Genomic DNA, 22,000 nt, shown 5'->3' with positions numbered 1-22,000 from the left:
ATGCTTATATCTTTTCTTTTCTCCTTTGCTTTTCACTTCTCTTCTTTTCACAGCTATTTGTAAGGCCTCCTCAGACAGCCAATTTGTCTTTTTGCCTTTCTTTTTCTTGGGGATGGTCTTGATCCCTGTCTCTTGTACAATGTCACGAACCTCCATCCATAGTTCTTCAGTCACTCTATCAGATCTAGTCCCTTAAATCTATTTCTCACTTCCACTGTTTAATCATAAGGGATTTGATTTAGGTCATACCTGAATGGTCTAGTGGTTTTCCCCACTTTCTTCAATTTAAGTCTGAATTTGGCAATAAAAGAGTTCATGATCTTAGGCACAGTCAGCTCCTGGTCTTGTTTTTGCTGACTGTATAGAGCTTCTCCATCTTTGGCTGCAAAGAATATAATCAATTTGATTTTGGCGTTGACCATCTGGTGATGTCACACCAGGCATAAATAAGTAAAAGGTATTTGTCATGCACAGTGTATCAATATAACTTAAAAATATAAATATATTTACCTAATACAAAGCATATAAAATGATTTTGGGGAAATTAATCTGTCTATCTAATTGCATATGAGAAGATGTAAATAAATGTAGAGTTAAACTATGTCCATGGATGGCATAACTTCACATTGTAAAAGATGTCAAATTTTCCCAGATTAAATACACTGCACTTGAAATTGCAACTGAAACTTCTGCAAAGACATCTGAAGTACTGAGTCTTACATATATTTTGAAAAAGAAAAGTCCACAAGTAAATGACTATTTTGGAAAAGCAAAGCAAAAGGGAATATTTGCTGTAGACTATATTACTACATAACCATAATGGAAAACAATGTGGCCTATTACATTAATGGATAAATAGAATAATGGAACAAATTAAAGAGCCATAAACAGTTCCTTATGATATATGATATAAAATAAAGGTGACTAGATAATTCCAATTTATCTAGAAAAGTCCTAATCTAGTGCTTGTTGGCCTAGCAAAATTATAAATAATATCTCCTTTTACTCTCAGATCTCTCTCAGTTTGGATTATAAATCATAAGATGTCCTTATATGTACTGCTGCTGCTGCTGCTGCTGCTAAGTTACTTCAGTCATGTCCGACTCTATGCAACCCTATAGACTGTAGCCCACCAGGCTCCTCTGTCCCTGGAATTCTCCAGACAAGAATACTGGAGTGGATTGCCATTTCCTTCTCTAAGGCATGAAACTGAAAAGTGAAAATGAAGTTGCTCAGTCGTGTCTGACTCTTAGTGACCCCGTGGACTGTAGCCTACTAGGCTCCTCCATCCATGGGATTTTCCAGGCAAGAGTACTGGAGTGGGTTGCCATTTCCTTCTCCACCTTATATGTACTAGATTTATATAATAAATCAGTTAGGAAAAGATGGATATTTTTAGCATCTAATATTGCCAAAAGTGGCTTAGTGAATAGAGAAAAATAAGGATTGATAACATTTCCAATGAGTTGAACTCCTAAATATATAGATAAATTATAAGCTAGTAAGAAAATATTGGAAGTGTGGCTGGTGACTTTGGGGTGGGAAATGTTTCTTGAATAGTACCCAAAAAGTCCAAACCATAATGGGAAAAATGGATCTATGTTAAAAATTAAGAATTTCTTTTCAATGAAGGACACTACAGATAAAGGTAACAGATGGGAGACAGACTGGGAGAAGATAATTACAGCGTTTATAACTGACAAGGAACTAATATCTAGAATAATTAAGCAGTTCCTGCAAATCAACAACAGAAAGAGAGGATTTGGCAAAGACTTTAAATAGGCAATTCACAGAAGGGGAAACTCAAATTACCTATACATTCATGAAGAGGTCCTCAACGTCACAATCAATCTGAGACATATAAATTAAAAACACAAAGAAATTCATTTTACACTCATCAGATTGGCAAAAATTAGGAAGTCGGATGGTACCATTGTTGGCACATTTGTGGGGAAATGAGAATCCTCATGCAGTGCTGGTGGGAGTGTAAACTGGTGAGCTGTTCTGGAGAGCAATCTGTCAGGAACTGAACATGTGGGAATCTCAAGGACAAAAATTCCTCTTCTGGATCTATATCCTAGAGAAACTTATAGGGAGGCATAGATGAAACATCCAGGGATAGAGCATTATAGTTTGGGTTGGGAGATGTTACTTCATGGAAACAAAGAAACAAAGCCTAGTAAAGCTTCCGCTTCCGCAGGCTCTCTTGAGTCTTCAGGCTCGCATTCTTTGCTGAATCTCTTCCTTAAGTAAGAATGAAATTGTCCTATTCTACCTCAGTCTCAGGGCATTTTCAAGGCCCCAAATCTGTCTCTTCCTTGATACTCTACAAAGTTCTCAGTGCTCTGTTGTGGACACACTCTAGGAAGTTAAATATATCAAAATTGTTAGGAGTGTGAGCTTCCCTGGTGGCTTGGTGGTAAAGAATCTGCCTGCAGTGCAGGAGATGTGGAGACACAGGTTTGATCCCTGGGTTGGGAAGATCCCCTGGAGGAGGAAATGGCCACCCACTCTAGTAATCTTTCCTGGAATACAGTGGGGCATTTAAAAAAGAGTTGTTAGCACAGGATGAGGCAATTCTTTACCCAGAGAATGGTGGTGGTGATAGAATATAAGTTTCAGTGACAGCTAAATAAGAAAATAAGAGATTCATGACATCCCTGAGTGCAAACACTCGGAGGCCCTGTGGAAGTCTGAAGACCCCTTCTGCTTTTTCCCTTTGCATAGTGAAGGGCAAGCAACTCCGTAAGTGAATATGGCTGTGAAAACATGTACCAAGAGCTACAGTTTTCACAATATTAGCAGAACTCTAGTTTTGAATACCAAGTGATTAAGAGAGGATTTTCACTTGTTTTCCTGTCATTTCAGGAAAACCAGGAAAATAAGGAAGGTTTGTCTCAGTTTAGATGGAATGTCAGAAAGAAGATCATTCTCAGATATCTCCCTCTCATCCCAGATGTTTTTTTTTTTTTTTACTTTTTCAAAGAATCACAGAACATTAGAGCTGGAAGTGGCTTCCAAAAATTTAACTAACATAAGTCTTGCCTGCTAACTAACATAACTCTAGATGGTTGTGGAATTTTCTCCACAAACATCCATTCCCTAAGAAGTTAATTACAAGAATCTACTGGAATCAGGAATTAGTCACTCCTTTAAGAGATACCATCCCCTCCTTAAGAGAGCTTCCCTGGAACCCGGTTATCACTCTTGGATCTCACCTCCCTCCATGAAGTGAGGCCACATTTCTTATAAATCTTAGCTTCTACTGGATGGCCTTGGTGTGGTGAGAAATAAAATGATTTTTAATGAAGATGAATTAATTTTAATGAAGATTAAATAGACTTTTGTCTCTCCCTAGAAATTCAAGAAGAGTGAGATGTTGAATCTCTCCTCCTCTCTAACCATCCCCCAATTATTTTAAGCATCCTCAGAGGTACAGCCACAGATGCAAAAATAAGTGTCTTCAGTCTTGGTTGCCAACGTGCCCATTTCCCTGGCAGTTTTACCACTGTACTTGCTGCTGCTATGCCCTGTAGCTGGTGCCAAGAGACTTACGGTAAGGGTTCTCTTGGGCTCTTCTCTTGTCCTCTAAATCCCACTGCTTTGCATCCTCTTTCTGTGGCTAAGGCCCTTGGCATCCACCAATGGAATCTAAATCCTTCCTGTTCACCATTAAGAGCACTTCTGTGCCTGCCTTCTTAAGCTGGTACCACCACTGCTACTGGTGCTACTCTTGCTGATGTCTCAGTGATGGAGAAAATCCCTACCCCTCTTTGTGCCAATGTCTGTTACCTTTTCCTATAGTGGTGTAACCACTTACGCCCAAAGCCTTGTGGTGACAATGGGTGGAAATGCCTTTAAAGGCTTACTTGCAATTCTTTCCCTAGGGTGTGGGCACACCTCACTAGGGACTGAGCTGAGTGGAGTCTAAGGAAGACATTGAGTGGTCTTCAATATTATTCCTCCTCTCCAGCTCAGATGCAGTTTCAGGCATTTCTGCCCGGGTTTTAGCAGCTATTCCGTAGACTGACTTATTTCTCAAGAGGCTCCTTGGGTTTGTTCAGTTCTGAGCATTCCCTTTGTATAGGTCTGGGCTTATCCAGACTTGACTCAAGTTTAGGCTGAAAGCAGCTGCTGCTCAAACTGGGACCCCTTTGCCTTTTATCTGGATCACATCACAGCTCTGGATGTGATGGATGAATACTGAGTCGGGGAGGGGGTGTTGCGGTACAGGCCAACCACGTCTGTTTCGGGACAGCACTGGTCTCCTCTACTGTCTCTCCCTTCCTCCCTTCTCTGCTTGTTCTCACTTGGTTAAGGAGGAGCTCCTTCCCCTAGAAACTGATCATTCCACAAGCTGGAGTCTCAATACGCATGATCATTACATTTTCTGAACTCATGCCACATCCAAGATGATGAACTAAAAGCTGCCAGAGTTATTCAGGTAACAGGGAAAACAGCATTTTGGCTAAGAATTTGAACTGTGAAATCAGATAGTCTTTGTTCAAATCCCGATCTGTCCCTTCCTAGCTGTGTGATTTGGGCAATTGTTAACCATGCTCAGTCTCAGTTTCCTTATCTGTAAGAGGAAAACAGAAATACTGCCTGCCTAATTCGCAGGATTACTGTGAGGACTGGGGCTTCCCAGGTGGCACCAGTGGCAAAGAACCCGCCTGTCAATGCAGGAGATTTAAGAGATGCAGTTTTGATTCCTGGGTTAGGAAGATCCCCTGGTGTAGGAAAGGCAACTCATTCTAGGGTTCTTGCCTGGTAAATTCCATGGGCAGAGGAGCCTGGTGGGCTATCATACATGGGGTTGCGAAGAGTTGGGCATGACTGAGCACACACGCACGCACTGTGAGGATTAAGTAAGATATGTCATGAGCATCCAATATGTGGGAGATACTTCCGCTTTTAACTAGGGAGCAAACCAAAATCATGCAGAGGGCATAGGGGAGGTGATCATGGCATCAATTTCCACCTTCGAGTTCCTAGGTAGAACACCCTAGTCTCAGTGGTCCACACAGGTGCTGGCAGTTTTCTATCCTGTTACCTGGTGGTGGGGCCCTCTGGTGGCAGAAGAGAGTATAATTTGTTTTGGACCACCTGAGCTTGCTCTCTGGTATGGCACCCCACTCCAGTACTCTTGCCTGGAAAATCCCATGGACGGAGGAGCCTGGTAGGCTGCAGTCCGTGGGGTCGCTAGGAGTCGGACACGACTGAGCGACTTCACTTTGACTTTTCACTTTCATGCATTGGAGAAGGAAATGGCAACCCACTCCAGTGTTCTTGCCTGGAGAATCCCAGGGACGGGAAGCCTGGTTGGCTGCCGTCTATGGGGTCGCACAGAGTCCAACAAGACTGAAGCGATGCAGCAGCAGCAGCAGCAGCAGATGGCATTCAAATGGGAGACAAATCTAACAGATTCTGCAACTGCCTTGCACAGAGTCCTCCTTTTTACACACTGAATCATCTTGACCTTGTTGCTGGAGGTCTGTTTATTTCCTTAGAATGCTGAATGTCGGATATAAAACCAAACATAAATCTCAAGCTTAATAATTTGGATTCTGATATTAAAATCAATCTCTCCTCCCCAGAAGCATCTGGGTCATTAATGTCAACTTTAGGGGCCTACTTCTGACCCAGCAGGGTGCTTTGTAAACAAAAATTGAAGTGAATTGAGTGGGTTTCAGTGAAGTTATGAGTGTCAGGGCTGGTTATGTCCTTAAGAGGCTCTAAACATTGCAAAACTAAAATATTCTCATCTTTAGAAATTGAAAAATATCTTAGGTCATAAGTATCAGGAAGTCAAAAGAGGATGAACTTTGATGACATGATGGCAACTTTTACGAATTTTTTGAACTATCAAGAATACATTTCTTTGCTAGTTTCATGCTTTTTGGTTGCATTTATTTTTCTACTACCTTAGCACTTATTTTATCCCCCTTTGGGTCATGTAAGTCTGCTGCCAAGTCGCTTCAGTCGTGTCCGACTCTGTGTGACCCCATAGATGGCAGCCCACCAGGCTCCCCTGTCCCTGGGATTCTCCAGGCAAAGAATACTGGAGTGGGTTGCCATTTCCTTCTCCAATGCATGAAAGTGAAAAATGAAAGAAGTCTCTCATTCGTGTCCGACTCCTAGCGACCCCATGGACTGCAGCCTACCAGGCTCCTCCATCCATGGGATTTTCCAGGCAAGAGTACTGGAGTGGGTTGCCATTGGCTTCTCCGTGTAAATCTGCTAGCCATATAAAAAGTTTTAAGTGAATAAAAATATTGGTAGTATTTTCTATCTATAAGGTGTTTCATAACTTACATAGATTGAGTACATGTAATTATTGATTACATGTAAACTTTGATTGTTTACATAACTACATCTCAAAAAGCACATGCCAACCTGGCCCACTGTAGATTTTCAATAAGTGGGTTTTGAATGAAGAACAAGGAGGAAGGTGTCTGTCATCTTATGTCTGCAGACCAGCAGATAGAATCCCAGAAAGGTTACGTAGCTAGCAGGTGTCAGACCTGGGCTTTCAAGTCCAGGCCTTCTGACTGCTTCTTTATATTATATCTCAGCTGTTGACAGCACACTTGATAATCCCTGGTGAAAATGAACTCAGTCTTGCCTGAGAAAATAGAAAATGAAATAGTTTCTTTTGGCATTTAGATAATGCATGGTGTTATAACATATAATCTGCCATGGCTGGAGGAAGCTTATTTTACAAAGGAAGAAGCAAAAGATGCCCAGAGAGAAGGGTAGCTGCTTGCATGAGATGCATGGGGGTTCACCAATAGGGATGGCACTGAACCCTGGTCTCGGCCCAAAGATCTACACAAGATAAACCATGGAAACCAGCCAGAGTAGGCCTGTTCCCCACCACCAGTTGTGACCGGAGACACTGATCACACTGTCCATCCATTGCTTATTCTCCTTTGTCAGCCCATAGAGAATACTTTGGCACCTACTAACTGTAAGGTCTTTCTATTTCACCTGGCTTCTAAGATCACAGTTAAATGGGTCCAGCGTATAAAGAGGCAAGAGTATACACAAACTAAATCCAAAATAAGAGATAAGGTAAATCTGGAGCATAAAATACTGGTTTGAATATAATAAGGAATAATAAAGTCTGAGCTTTTACAAAAATAAGATTCTGCCTCTGAGGAAAAAAGTATGGAGAAGGTACAAATGAAAAGAGGCACGAAAAGAAGACTGTAAAGACCCCGAAACGAGGACTCAGGGCTGTCTGGCTGTGCAGCAGCTCTCAACGCTTCCCCTGGCTTCCTCTGTGACCCGGAGAAAACCATTTCTTACTGAACCTCAGTTTTTCCATCTGCCAACATGGCAAGTTTGGATCACATATCACATGGGCCTTTTATGGGGTTTGACCTTCTGTGACATTAAGTGTTCTCTATTTTTCATATTTTCCCCAGGTGAAAGAACAATTTGTTGATTTACTAAGAAGCAGACTGTCACCAAAGTCAATCCTGTGCTTAGCCTGTTGAAATTTTTTTGGGCGACAACTTCCTCCAGGGACTGGCTTGTGTATATTGAGAGCATGCCATTCACCACCTCAATTTCGGTGCTGGAATGGCCTTGGAATTCTATGACGCCCACTCTTTTGAATTGGAGAAGGGCACGGTGACATTGGCATTTCTGCTTGGGGCTAGTGGTTGAATTGCCCTTTAAAACTAGTAGTTGGGTTGTGATCCAAAGATGGCTGCACACTGGAGCCAAAAGTTTCCACAAGGATGTCATTACGAGAAGTGACTTTCGTTACCAGAGGAGAAAACCGGCTCGCTCTCGAAATAATGAGGTCTCTGAATGATGAGTGCCATCTACAGCATTTGAGTGATACCCTGGAGAGAAATCTTACACAAGGAACTTAACTTTGTTCAAAACTTTCTTGTTTGTCTTTTTCATGATCCAATATCAGTGTTTTCCTGGTGTCTATGTTTTCTATAATTAGTAGGCACAAGGCGGATATCTAGGGAATGTTGGAAAAATAAATGAATCTTCATGGCTAAAATCAGTCCATCTCCTCAAAGAACTACCAGCAAAGAAAGAGAGGAGACATGGACATAAATGAGCAAATGCCAGGTAGCTTGTGACCTGTACTATAAGAAAGAGCTAAGCATCACAGGAACATCAGAGCTGGAGAGGTTAAATGGAACATCACATAAAAGAAGGAATTTGAGTTCCACCTTGAAAGACAGGTATGTTTTTTATATGTAAAAATGGTAAAGAGTAGGAGAGGAGACCCAGGTTAAGAAAGGCATAGCAAAGGCAGGAAGGAACTATTGTGTGTAGAAAAGAGTTATGGTCAAGAATACATGAGGTAGAACAGAAATTTTAAGATGCCAGTTGGTCATGGTCTTGAGAAGATACTGGAATGACAGAAGCTTTGGACTTGTGTCGAAAGTGGAGAGCACTGGATGTTTTTGAGAAGTAGCAGACTACTCTCAGAACAAAGGGTTAGAGTTCAGTCCTATAAATCTACAATGTTGCTTAGTCATTAAGTCATGTCCAGCTCTTTTGAGACCTCATGGATTATAGCCCATCAAGCTCCTTTGTCCATGGGATTTCCCAGGCAGGAATGCTGGAGTGAGTTGCCACTTCCTTCTCCAGGGGATACTCCCCACCCAGGGACTGAACCCGCGTCTCCTGCATTGGCAGGCAAGTTCTTTATTGCTGAGCCACCAGGGTAATACACTGTAAAAGGGCCACTGTGTTATACTTTATGTTAAAGTGCGTTCGCTCTTTGAAAGTGTAATACTCATCCTGGGTGAAGAAAATGAACTCTTTCAGGCGAGCAGGATATTCATTAATATTTCTGGAAAATGACCAAATAAAACTCTGTTACCCTGGAAGATCTCATTTATCTAACCTATGCAGAAATGTACCCTTTGAGAGCTTATTTAACCATGCCCTTCATTGACTAAAGTCTATTTTTAATCAATGCTCATATATATATTTTTGAGGTACTACAGATAAACATCCTGTATGGCAAACGTGATATTTCAGTTCTAAAAACACTAAAGGACTTCCCAAACAAATATAATCTTATTTTCAGCAGTGATGCAATCTAATTATCAATTGCACAGCATTTTATTGCAAGAATTACAGTAGATTTATCTATATCCAGATCCAGTTTTTCATTTCATTTTCGTGGGCAAATGGTTTGTATAATTGCTATTCCCCACTAGGAGAAAGAAGAGCTGTAAGTCTCAAAATGTTCTAAATAATAAGATCAGAATTTATACATTTTTTGGTATAAATGGGATAAAGGACAGACACTGGAATTAGATTTCTGGATTCAATTTTGACTGTCAGTTATAATGGAAATACAGGAACAGATTTCTTGATCTCTCTAAACTTCAGTTCTTAATCTATAAAATGGGAAAATATTTGTATAGTGCATGGGACAGGAGTCAACAGAGAATAACTCTCTGCTAAACTGTAGAATTTTAATCATTTTTCTGTTGTTAATTTTAATTTTATTTATTTTTTTTTGCCACATAGCAGCATATAGGCTCTTAGTTTCCCGACTGGGGATTGAACCTATGTCCCTGCAGTGGAAGCTTGGAGTCTTAACCACTAGTGCGTGCGCGTGCGTATGTGTGTGTGTGTGTGTGTGTGTGTGTGTGTGTGTGCTCAGTTGTGTCCACCTGTTTGTGACTGCATGACCTTTTAGCTTGCCAGGCTTCTCCGTCCATGGAATTTTCCAGGCAAGAATACTAGAGTGGGTTGCCATGTCCTACTCCAGGGGAATTTCCCCTACCCAGGAATAGAATCCATGTCTCTTGTGTTTCCTGCATTGGCAGGTAGATTACCACTGTGCCACCTGCGAAGCATAACCACTGGATCACCAGGTAATTCCTAAAAAAAAAAAAATTTATTGAAGTATGGTTGATTTACAGTGTTATGTAAGTTTCTGGTGTACAGCATAGTGATTCAATTATATATTTATATAAGAGTTTGCATCTGTTAATCCCAAAATATTAGATTGTATATCCACACAGTGAGACATTATTTGTAGGATGGCTGCAACAATGCTGGGTTCCTGGGTATACTTTCATCATAATCCATGGATTACAGTTGAGGGTACCAACCTGGGACTGAATGGTTGGAGGCTGAGACAACCCATCCACTGTAGGGGCCTGGCATTTGGGCAGATTGTGGTCTGCCTTCAAGGGTCCAGGAGCCACACCAAGCTGAAGCAGAGGTTAAAGGTGGAAAGGGAAGGCTAAGTAGGAAGGTGGGGTCAGTAAGAGAAAAATCCAGCAGCAGGAAGATGCTGCCTGAGGTCAGGTGGAGAGGCAGGACCCAGAGAGGCCAGGGCTGAATGGAACTGGCAGGAGGTTAGCAGACTCCTAGGGCCTTGAGAAGAGGCAGGGTGTGGGGGCCAGCAAGTTGAAGAAACTGAGGCAAAAGCCCAGTTGAGTCTCAGCTGGGGTTCAGTGGTTCCTTGTAGACACACTGAGTTCCCAGGTCAGGGACAGCAAGATTTAATTTCAGGATCCACCAGTTGGCAGACAGAGATGACTGCTAAATTCTGCTACTCTTGGGCACTGAGTTACCCACAGCCCGTGTGGACTCAGAGAACACTATGCAGTTCCCTAAGAGGCATGATCAAGTCTGCCTCTCAGGACTCTTGCAAAGATCCAACAATTAAATATGTGAGACACAGCTAGTTGTGTCTCTGGGAAATATCTAGGAAAAATTTCCTGGCCTGAGTTGCAGGGAGTAGCTATGCAGGGAATTCTTTAAGTCAAAAACTCAGCAGGGAAATACAGTGAAGAGGGAATGATTCATCTGACAAACCAGGGAAAATTCAAAGATTGTGTAACAGAAACATCACAACAAGCTTTTTAAAGCTTCTCAAAAAGATTTATTGGTTTCTCTAAAAAGTTTGAAGTTTAAATATATTTTCCATTCTGTTTTCCCTGAGGCGGAAGCTGCCCAGGGAAGGCAAAGTTTGGTTTTATGGCTATTAGTCAACACTTTCAACTGCCTGCCTCACCATCACCTCAGACTACCACTGAGAAAAACTGATACGAAAACACCTGAGTCTTCGTAACTCAGAGGGAAAGAAAAAAAAAAAGGATTAGAATATACACAAAGCCTGTTTAAGGCAGGGCAAAGACCTTGGAATCCAGGCAGTTTTATTTTGTTTTATTCTGAAAATACAGATGGCTCTTTATGTCAAGGCCAACGAGATGGAGAAGGATGCTATAAAAATTGATATCAAAGTAAGAGATTTGACATGCATATTACCGAGATGTATGCATATGTGTAATTTTTTATAAAGATCTATTTGTCCTAAATAAACTATCTTTCCTAGTGAAATCTTACCTATTATTGAGTTATGTAGTTCTTTTGGATCAAATAAAAAGTTGTGTTTGGACACTTAGGACAGAAGTAGGAGGTACTTCTTCAAGGTTTCCAATTGGCTACAGGATAGTATCTCCCAAATCCCAGTATAAAGGCACCAGTGTCACAGCAGACTGATTTACCTTTAGTGTCATCTCCTTTCCCATCTTCTTTCCATAAACTTCCTAACGTTCCCTACTTGGGTTGGGAATCCCTAAAGCAGACCCAACAGCAAAAATTCAGCTTTCAAGAAGCCAGTTTTAAGGAAGTGTTCCCAGAAGCAACCAGAGGACATAGAGAAGTAGCACAGAGAGAGGAGGCCCAGCAGACAGTTCACGCGTACTCCCGTTGTTGGAATACTCCCGTGCGGCAGTTTATTCTCTCTCTCTCTCTCACTTGGGTGCAATTCCTTCTTGGAGGAGAGCCGAGCCCAATAAATAGGCCTCGGTAAATGCTGAGAGGGCTTTCTGTGTGGCTCAGTGGTAAACAGTCTGCCTACCAATGCAGGAGATGTGGGAGACTCAGGCTCGATTCCTGGGTCAGGAAGATCCCCTGGGGGAGGAAATGGCAGCCTACTCCAGTATTCTTGCCTGAGTTCCATGCATAGAGGAGCTTCGTGGGCTATAGTCCATGGGGTCACAGAGGAGTCAGGCACTTCTGAGCCAACGAGCACACATACACATGCGCGAATGCTGAGAACATGAATGAATAGAGCTCCAAGGTGCCTTGCAGTTGAAGTAACTCTTTCTTATGAACTCTCTGTGATGACATAATTTCCTTTGAATCATAATTAATGGTTATGCAGAAGCCGTGTCCGACTCTTTGCAACCGCATGGACTATAAACTGCCAGGCTCCTGCCAGGCTCCTCTGTCCGTGGAATTCTCCAGGCCAGAATACTGGAGTGGGTAGCTGTTTCCTTCTCCAGAGGGTCTTCCCAACCCAGAGATCAAACCAGGTCTCCTGCATTGCAGGCAGATTCTTTACCGTTTGAGTCACCAGGGAATAATGCATATGCTAAATTTCCTGCTGGTTTATAATGTTGAATTCCTCATGACGAAGCCTACTATGGGTTTTTGAACATGATGGGGGCCCAGACAAGCTTAACTGGAATGGTGGAAACATTCTCTCAATACTGACAGATGGACAGCTTGAATATATGTGGACTAGGGCAGATTTTTACGTTTTTATTCTTGTTCACACCTACTCCTTTGGGGCTGCCCTGTCTGAAGCTACTAATCAAAATGATGGCAGAACCTTTGGAAAGCATCAGTGCCATGTGAATATCAAAGAAGACATATAATCTCAACTGCCTGAGACTTTTATCCCTGCTTACTCTTTACTCTTCCAACAGTGTCTTGAGATTCCCCCTTCTTGCCCCATGCAGAAGGATAATTTTGGTAGTGTAAGAATTAATCACTTTAGCTTCCTCCTTGGAGCATTGCTAAATAAATGGCTTGACATCACATCTATCATGCTTTTTGTAAGCTCTCTTGGGCCCATTAGGACTGGGGAGTTGCTGGGAGCACAGTACAGGCTGAGGAAGAAAATATTCCTTGGAAATCAGTGAATGAATCCAAAAATGTTGCATACGCAGTGGCGTTTGAGGCCCTGGGCTTATTACTGTATGTATTGCCAGCATATGATGTATACTTCGGCCATGAGGTGCTTTCTTGTGTACCATATCTCTTTGGGTCTAAATCATTAAAGTGGAAAATATCCCCTCTAGGCTATACTGTGAAAAAGATTTTTGGATGGGAAATTATTTTGTAATCCTCCAGCAGTTTTATTTTGTCTAGACATGAGGCAATAAAAGAAGAAAATCATCAGGAATGATAATAAGATCACACATGCTACTTCTTGCAGAGACAGGATTACTTTTTACACATTTTGTGGCCTCATTTCTACAATCCCATCAGCTTCTGTAAATTCTTCAGCCACTCTTCTGTGTGGCCCAAGGTAGAAAGTGTGAACAGCTATGGGCAGAAATTTCTCTGAAATAAAAAATTAAATACAATGCCAGAAGAAATGGACCCACTGATAGACAACAAGAGAGGGTTATTCTCCAGCCTTGCAGTTGCCAAGGGGAAGGGGAGAGTTGGGGAGAGAAGGATTGGGACTTTGTGATTTGCAGATGTGAACTGTTATATATAGGATAGATAAATAAGATCCTATTGTTTAGGACAGGGAACTATATTCAATATCTGTGATAAACCATAGTGGAGTATAATATGAAAAAGATTATATATATAGATATATGTATTGGGTTAACCAAAAAGTTCCTTCAGGATTTTCTGTAAGATGAATTTTTGGCCAACCCAATGTAACTGACACTTTGCTGTTCAGCAGAAGTTAATACAGCATTGTAAATCAGCTATATTTGAATAAAATAAATTAAAAGCACAAAGAACAAAAACAAAGGAGTTATTCTCATTTCTGAAGCACAGTCTATATTTCTACATGTGTATTAACGTAAGAATATATATGTGTCAAGAATTTCTCTTGATCCCCAAAGTATTAATTGAAACACATTTGGTTTGGGCTACTCATTACCAGGATGGTAAATTCTGTACTCTTAGATTGTTGACCAGAAAGGAGCCTTACAGATTACCTAATACACCAGTAGTCACGTATGGATGTGAGAGCTGGACTATAAAGAAAGCTGAGCGTTGAAGAATTGATGCTTTTGAACTGAGCTGCTGGAGAAGACTCTTGAGAGTCCCTTGGACTGCAAGGAGATGCAACCAGTCCATCATAAAGGAAATAAGTCCTGAATATTCATTGGAAGGACTGATGTTGAAGCTGAAACTCCAATTCTTTGACCACCTGATGTGAAGAACTGATTCATTGGAAAAGACCCTGATGCTGGGAAAGATTGAAGGCTGGAGGAGAAGGGGACGACAGAGGATGAGGTGGTTGGATGGCATCACCGACTCAATGGACATGAGTTTGGATAAACTCCAGGAGTTGGTGATGGATAGGGCGGCCTGGCATGCTGCAGTCCATGGGGTCGCAAAGCATCGGACACAACTGAGCAACTGAACTGAACTGAACACATCCTCACCTTGTTGCTCAGTTGTGTCCAACTCTTTGTGACCCCATGGACTATGGCCCTCCAGGCTCCTCTGTCCATGGATTTCTCAGATAAGAATACTGGAGTGGGTTGCCATTTCCTTCTCCAGGGATCTTCCCAACCCAGGGATCGAACCTGTGTCTCTTACCTCTCTTGCATTGGAGGGCAGGCTCTTTACCACTAGCACCACCCTCACCTATATAACTCATATTAGAATGAGGCATCAGAGATGACAAGCAATTTAAATATTTTCTAGACCCAAGGTTTTAACCTAAAAGCTTGGGATCTTTCCACTACCCCATGTTTTGCTCTCTTGAAGCCAGCTCTGACCAGTTTAATAATGGACTCCTTCTGTGTGTTCAAGGAGTATAATCGTGGAACACAGAAAATCTCCACAATGTAGTCTGGCCTCAGTTGACAGTGTAATAGTCAGGTAGAATGTGAAGAATTTAGATAGCTATTAAAACATAGTACCAAACACCCAACCTAAGTGACTCAGTTATTCTGTATGCATACATATCTATGTATGGACCACTCTGTGGGGCTCATAAAGTGTCATACTGGATCAACGAATTTAGAAGAGCCAAGGTACTATTAGGATTGATATAGTCTCCACAAACAAGGATCTTCAACAAAGACACACACATCATGAAACTGTTCTAATAAAACTAATCCTTAGTGCTGTTTTTTTTTTTTTTTTAAGCTGATGCTTCCTTAGGAAAGCAATAGATTGCCTGTAAAGCTAATTTATCCAGAATGTGGCTAACTTACAACAGCTGTATTTAAACACACATTCAGTTTTTATCCCTTAGGTTGGGGAAGAGGTGGGTGATTTATGCTTTTGCTGCTCAGGCTGATTTGGTGAAATGGACCTGAAAACAGATTAACTAGAAGACACACTCAGTTGAAAAAGACTCAGATGTGCAGAGACCAGTTCACGAGTAAGACGTAGCAAACAGACTCAGGAAGTCCTCTGTAGACAATCCTCCTTCTGTGAGCATACCTAGTTCTGCCCCTCTGAGCACTGGCACTGAAACTCCAAGATCATTAGCATGTCCCAGAACAGATATGTACCAGTTGTGGCTTCATCGCTTGCTAGCCCTGTGACCTCAGAAGGTTATTTAGTCACTTCAAGCCTCAGTTTCCTAATATTTAAAATGTGGATCATGATATTTTCTAATTCACAGGACTGTTGTATTACATGACATAGTTCCAAGTGTCTAGCATATAAGGAGATCTTAATGATAGAAATTAGAATAAAGACTACTACGCACAGTTCTAAGTACTTCACATGTATAAACTCAAGTAAATATAGAAATTCTGTGACAGAGATAGTATTATTGTTTCAGTTGGGTTGTTGTTGTTGTTGTTCAGTCTCAAAGTTATGTCCCAACTCTTTGAGACCCCATGGACTTCAGCATGCCAGGCTCCTCTGTCCTCCACTATCTCTCAGAGTTTTCTCAAATTCCTGTCCATTGAGTCAGTGATGCTATCTAACCATCTCATCTTCTGCCACTCCCTTCTTCTTTTGCCTTCAATCTTTCCCAGCATGTCTTTGCCAATGAGTCAGATTTTTGTATCAGGTAGCCAAAGTATTGGAGCTTCAGCCTCAGCCGCAGACCTCCTAATGAATATTCAGGGTTAATTTCCTTTAGGATTGGCTGGTTTCAATTTTACAAATGAGGAAATTGAGGCACAGAAAGATTACATAATCTCGCTAATGTCATGTAGTCTAGTGTAGCTGGGATTCAACCTTGACAGTCTGGCTCCAGAGGCTTTTACACATTACCTATTATTGTCATCGTATCCTTAGATCAATACATAAGGACAAATTAGGACATCATGTAAATATCATGCGAAGTAACTCATAATTTAACAAATCTGCATGGAGGAAGGGGAATTTCCCCAGCTTCAGGAAGGAGAGGATCAGAGGAGTTAGTAGGGTAAGCAATGGGTTCCAGGGCTGGGTGGACAAAAGGTTCTGGGTACAGCATCTTTGCGGAATATGGGGAGTCTGAGTTGCCAGGATCGGAAGTCAGATTTATAAAATGCAGGAGGTAAGGTTAGAGGAGTACCAAGTCATGAAGATCTTGTGATAGGAAATCATGGTAAGGAGCCAACTTATCCTATGTTTGAGGAAGAGTCAAGGAGTGGAGAGCACTGGAGAGAAGGAGTGGCTGGATCTTAGTCACTTCATTTGATTCACTAGAGCCAGCTGTGGCTAAGGTTTTCCTGTGAACTTCCTAGTTATCTAAGTTAATGCCTTTTCTTTGTATACATGTGCTAAGTTGAGTTGAATTTCTATCACTTGGAATGTAAAGAATCTTGACAAGATCAATTAGTTAGACTATTATAGAAGAAAATGTAGTGGCAGAATTTAGGGGTATAGACAAACTACAAACAAGAGAGCTAAGTAGTGAGTGTTAAGGGACTGATGGGGCCTGTAAAATTCTTTTAAGGAATTCTCTCTCCTCCACCATGCATCACCTTAGAAAGGCTATTAATCAAAGAGCTCTGCCCTCTTTAGATCAAGGATTAAGTTTATGACAAATATAGGGAAAGGGTCTCCTTTTTCTGGTAATTTGAGTCTTATAGTATAACCCCCAAAAGGAAAAAAAAAGTTTCCTCTTCATTTATTTCAGTGGTGAGACTGATGAAGTTCTCAGGATGTTTGTCCTACTGAGACTTCTGGGCTTGCCTATTTATGGTATATCAAACCTGATTCTTCCACATATTCCACTCTTTTTTTCAATTCTGAGAATGATCCATCTTCGTACAATAAAATCCTTTAAAAATTTTGGTTAGCCCATTCATTTTGCTTATGTCATGGTCCTAAGGGATATAGAAATTAATTCAGAAAGTGAGATGTTGCAAGTGACTGAACAACAATAAAAAAAGTAGATATGGGTAAGTTGGATAAAGGCAGAGAAAGTTCCTTCACTCTTCTGGGAAGCACACAATACTTTTCATGATGTTAATTCTACTGGCTAACATGTGGCCTCTATCAAAGCTCTATAATAAAGAGACCAGATAAGATTAAAGCTGGTTTATTGGTGAAAAGAGAATGACACCTGGACAAGATGACATACATTGTATTCCTCATCGCTAAGCACAAGTGTAAATCCTCTTACATTATTTAGTAAGAGGCAACCAAAAGGAGAGCTCTAAAACGTGGTAGGAAAAAGCCGAACTCAGGACTGGAGGAAAAAACACAGTGAAAAGATTCCTTACATAGTCCCCCCTCCACTGAAACAGAAAAAGGAGTCCCAGGATTTCCTGACCTCCAACCTTAACAGCAGAAGGCAGCCCAGAGGTAGACTCCTTCTTCCCTAGATTAAATGGCAGTCTCTCTGACAACATCAGGTGTGTTGGATATCACCAGCAAGAGGGACTAATCTGGAGCAATTGAGGAAAGTGGGCTTCCTAGCCTGACTTGAGAATTTCCTCCCTTGCCCAGGGACATCAGGGTGGGTGGGAGGAAGCAGGAAGAACAATTTAGCCTAAAGAAGAGGCCTTGCCTGGGAAGCCTTTAAGAATAAGAATCTGAGACTCCCATTTCCTGCCCAGAAATACTGGGGACCTGAGAAGCACGGAATTAGGGGGGTCCTACCACAACAAGTGCCTGGACAGGAGACCCTTTTGGTATCCACAGGCCTGAAACTCCCCTCTGTCCCTAAGAGGCACTCAGTGGCCCAAACTGGTGAAATCTACCACCTCAGCTAGCACTAGCAGGGAGCAACCCCAATAACGTCACATAAACTGAACAGACAAAAGTAACATTGAAAGTACTATGCAAATTGCATTATCACAAAATAATAATTTTGTGCTAGAACCACAGCACAAAAAAAGTAGGCCAGGACCTCTCTGCATGCTTAATCTACACAAAGTGATAATCTAAAAAGATTTCAATAGGACCTAGATTCCCCTAACATAATAAAAACAATGTCTAGAGTACAATAGAAAATTACTCATCATACTTACAATTTAGAAAATCACAACTTGTTTGAAAAAGACAATCAACTGACACCAACTTGGAGATGAATATGATGTTGATGTTGAAATTATCTGACAAAGATTTGAAAGCAACCACACAAAAGTAACACATCAATTACAAATTCTCTTGAAGCAAATGAAAAACTATAAAACTTCTGCAAAGAAATGGAATTTACAAAAAAGAACTAAGTGGAATTTAAAGAACTGAAAGATAAAATGTCAGACACACACAAAAACAACTTATTGGATGAACTGAATAGAAGCAGGGAAGTGATGGAGAACAGAATCAGAGAACTTGAGGACAGATCAACAGAATTCACCCAATCTGAACAAGAGAAATCAGTATTTCTGATTTTTTTTTTTTTAAATAAGAAAGCAAAATGGAGCCTCAGGGATTTGTATATGACAATAACAAAAATACCACCAGTCATAACATCAGAGTTCCAGAGAAGAGGAAAAGAGAAGGAGCATGAGAGTATTCAAAGACATTACATCTTAAAAGTCTCCAAATTTGGCAAAAACAGAAACTTAAAACATATTCAAGAAGCTGAGCAAATCACAGGCAGGATAAATTCCCCCAAATCCATACCAGACACTTCACAATTAAACAACTGAAAGCTAAAAACAAAATCTCTAGTTTTCAAAAAAGTAGTCAGAGAGATATGAGGCATTACTTATTGAGGAACACTGATCTGAATGGCCATAGATTTCTCATATGAAGCCATAGAAGTCAGAAGATAGAGGCACATCACTTTTCAAGTGTTAAAAGAAAGGACTGTCAACAGCATACTTTTTATCAGGTGAAACTATCCTTAAAAAAATAGGAAACTAAGACATTCTCTGATGAAAAAAATTTAGGAAAATCTGATGCTAGTTGACCTACTCTTAAAGATCAACTAAAGAAATTTCTTCAATCAGAAAGGAAGCCAGAAAAAAAGAAAATTCTTGGAGTATTAGGGAGGAAAGAAATAACAAAAAGGGCAAAAATATGAGTACATACCATAGACTATCCCTCTCTTCATTAATTTTATAAATCATGAAGGATAATCGAATGCAAATTCTAACATCGTCTAATACTCAGGGTGATAATATTTAAAAGTGAGGAAGATAAAGGAATTTAAATGGAAAAAAGGTTGCCACACTTCACACCCACAAACACCACATACCACAAAAATAATCACTAGTAATACTGGAGGAATTGGAATAAAATTCACACATTATATCACAGTCCATATCCTGATTATATTATGCTATAATTTTGCAAAATGTTACTAATGGGGAAAATGGGAAAAGTATCTTGGGGGATATCTCTGTGTTTTCTCTTATGACCATCTGTGAATCGATAATAATCTCAATAAAAATTTAAATTATAGAAACATACAGTAAAAAAAAAAAAAAAAAGAGGAAAGAGAATGACAAGACAGTTTAGCTCTAAAAACTAGTTCTATCCGTAGCTTAAAATTTAAGATATCCGAGTACTTAGGGACCCCAGAGTTTTAGTGTTGAGAAAAATAACAGATTTTCTTATCTACAGTTAATAAGAGCCAAGCCAGTGACCCAAGAAATATGGCAGGAAATTAAATTAGGGCTTAAAGAAGTTTGATTCCCTGGGTGGCCACTGTTTCAAATTGGGAACTCAGTGAAGATTCCCAGATCAGCTAACCAAAAGCAAGAACTCCAGGTGAGGGAATCTTAGGCATTCTTACGTAGCAGCACTATGCTGAGAAATAGTCACCACTACATGTGGTTCCCCACTTCTCCCCATCCCAAATGGGAATTTAAAGCTAAATCTGCACAATTCAGTTAAATGAGTCAGTAAATTTCTTTTTTCACTTAAACGATTTTCAGTTTGATTTAATGTCATTTGCAATTATTAGATCCTTAATATTTATATTGTTTACTGACCATATACTCAGCAGAGTATAAGTTTCCTTGTACACGCAGAAATACAGCAATGCAGGGCTGTCTACATACCTTCACAGAGGCATGAAACTGTGCCCACAGACACCAGTCTGTATCTGTACACACACAGCCCGACATGGGAACACAGTGCTTGAAAGAGGCAATCACACAGGTATACAAAGTTTCATTCACAGTGGCACACATGTCCACATGCAGAGATTTCCCTACAAGAAAACTATTATGAATCTTTCTCTGCATCATGCTTTAGCACTCCATTCGCCTAAGAGTATTCAAAGGCAGAGATGATGCAGTTATTGCAATGAATTAATAAATACAGCCATACTTTTTTTTGTTTGTTTCAGAAGATGATGTGGGATTTTTAGCATAATGGAGGTTTCTAAGGTTCAAAATCTGTTAATTATGTTGTGTACTCAATTCAATCCAGCTTCAGTTCCCACAAATATAATCAGTTTCTGGATCTTTATGAAGGAATCTTTATGAAACTGAGTTCAGGTGGGCCACAGACTCTTAAAGCCTGGTATTATCGCTCTCCTCCCTGGCAAGTACATGAAGACAGGAGCTAAGCCTCAATTAGTTGAGAAGTAGTGATCAGGGAAAGTGAAATGTTGGCCATATTGGGCTTCATCAGGTAGACTGGATAGTGATGGGGGGAGAAAATGAGTATTCAATGTTCTCACTGAATTTGGGTTCTAAAAGATGTACAGGAAAAACCATGAAAGGACTTATTACTCAAGGATTTTCCTTCTTCTTCAATGTGTTGAGGAAATTTAACATTGATAAAATAGTTTTATCTACAGATCATATTCCAGAATTGCCAGTTGCCTTAAAATATTTCAGAAATGTCAATTGCCTTAAAAATGTTGTTTATAACTATTATTTTTCCCCCAGTTCCAGATCTAATCTAGATTCAATTCATTTAGGTGTCAAGGCTCTTTATTTTCTTTTTATCAGGAACAAATCTTCAGTTGCTCTTTTTTTTCCCCTATAACTGATAATTTCAAAAAATACAAGTCAATTGTTTCAAAAATTATTCCCCAGTGTTAATTTTTCATATGTTTCCTCATGATAATATTTCTTTTGGTTCATTTACTCTATAAATGATACTGTGTCTTTTTGGGGGGCACCTCACATCCAGAAACACATGATATCTGTTTCCCCTTCATTTGTAATGTTTATTTTGATCACTTGGTTAAAATGTTCAGTTTCTCCAAGTTTTTCCTCTTTTAATTTGTAAATAACTTGTAGTTATACACTTGCAGACTTTGCAAATGACTTGCTGCTACTTACAAGACTGCCTTCCTCTAGCAAAATTTTGTTGTTGTTTTTTGCCTGAATTTAATTCTTACTATAATGGTTTCGAATTATTTTCTAACGTCATCATTTCTTCTATACTTACCAGGTGGCATTCATTCGTAAGGAAGCTTTTCTCCTATTTATTTAACTATCCATCCATCCATCAATCTATATCTATCTATCCACCTACCTATTTATTATTAGTATGGCCTGATGATTCTTGTCCCATGTCGGAGGTCAGGGGTGGAGGCCAAGAGGAGCTACCCCACGTCCGAGGAGCGGCGGCTGCGCAGGCGCAGGAGGGCCGAGAGGAGCTACTCCACATTCAGGGTTAGGAGAGGCGACCTCGT

The sequence above is a fragment of the Bos indicus genome, chromosome 1 (genome assembly GCF_029378745.1).
Source record: "Bos indicus isolate NIAB-ARS_2022 breed Sahiwal x Tharparkar chromosome 1, NIAB-ARS_B.indTharparkar_mat_pri_1.0, whole genome shotgun sequence".
NCBI classification, from domain to species: Eukaryota; Metazoa; Chordata; class Mammalia; order Artiodactyla; family Bovidae; genus Bos; species Bos indicus.
The sequence above is the reverse complement of the archived record's forward strand: the minus strand, read 5'-3'. Positions refer to the sequence as shown.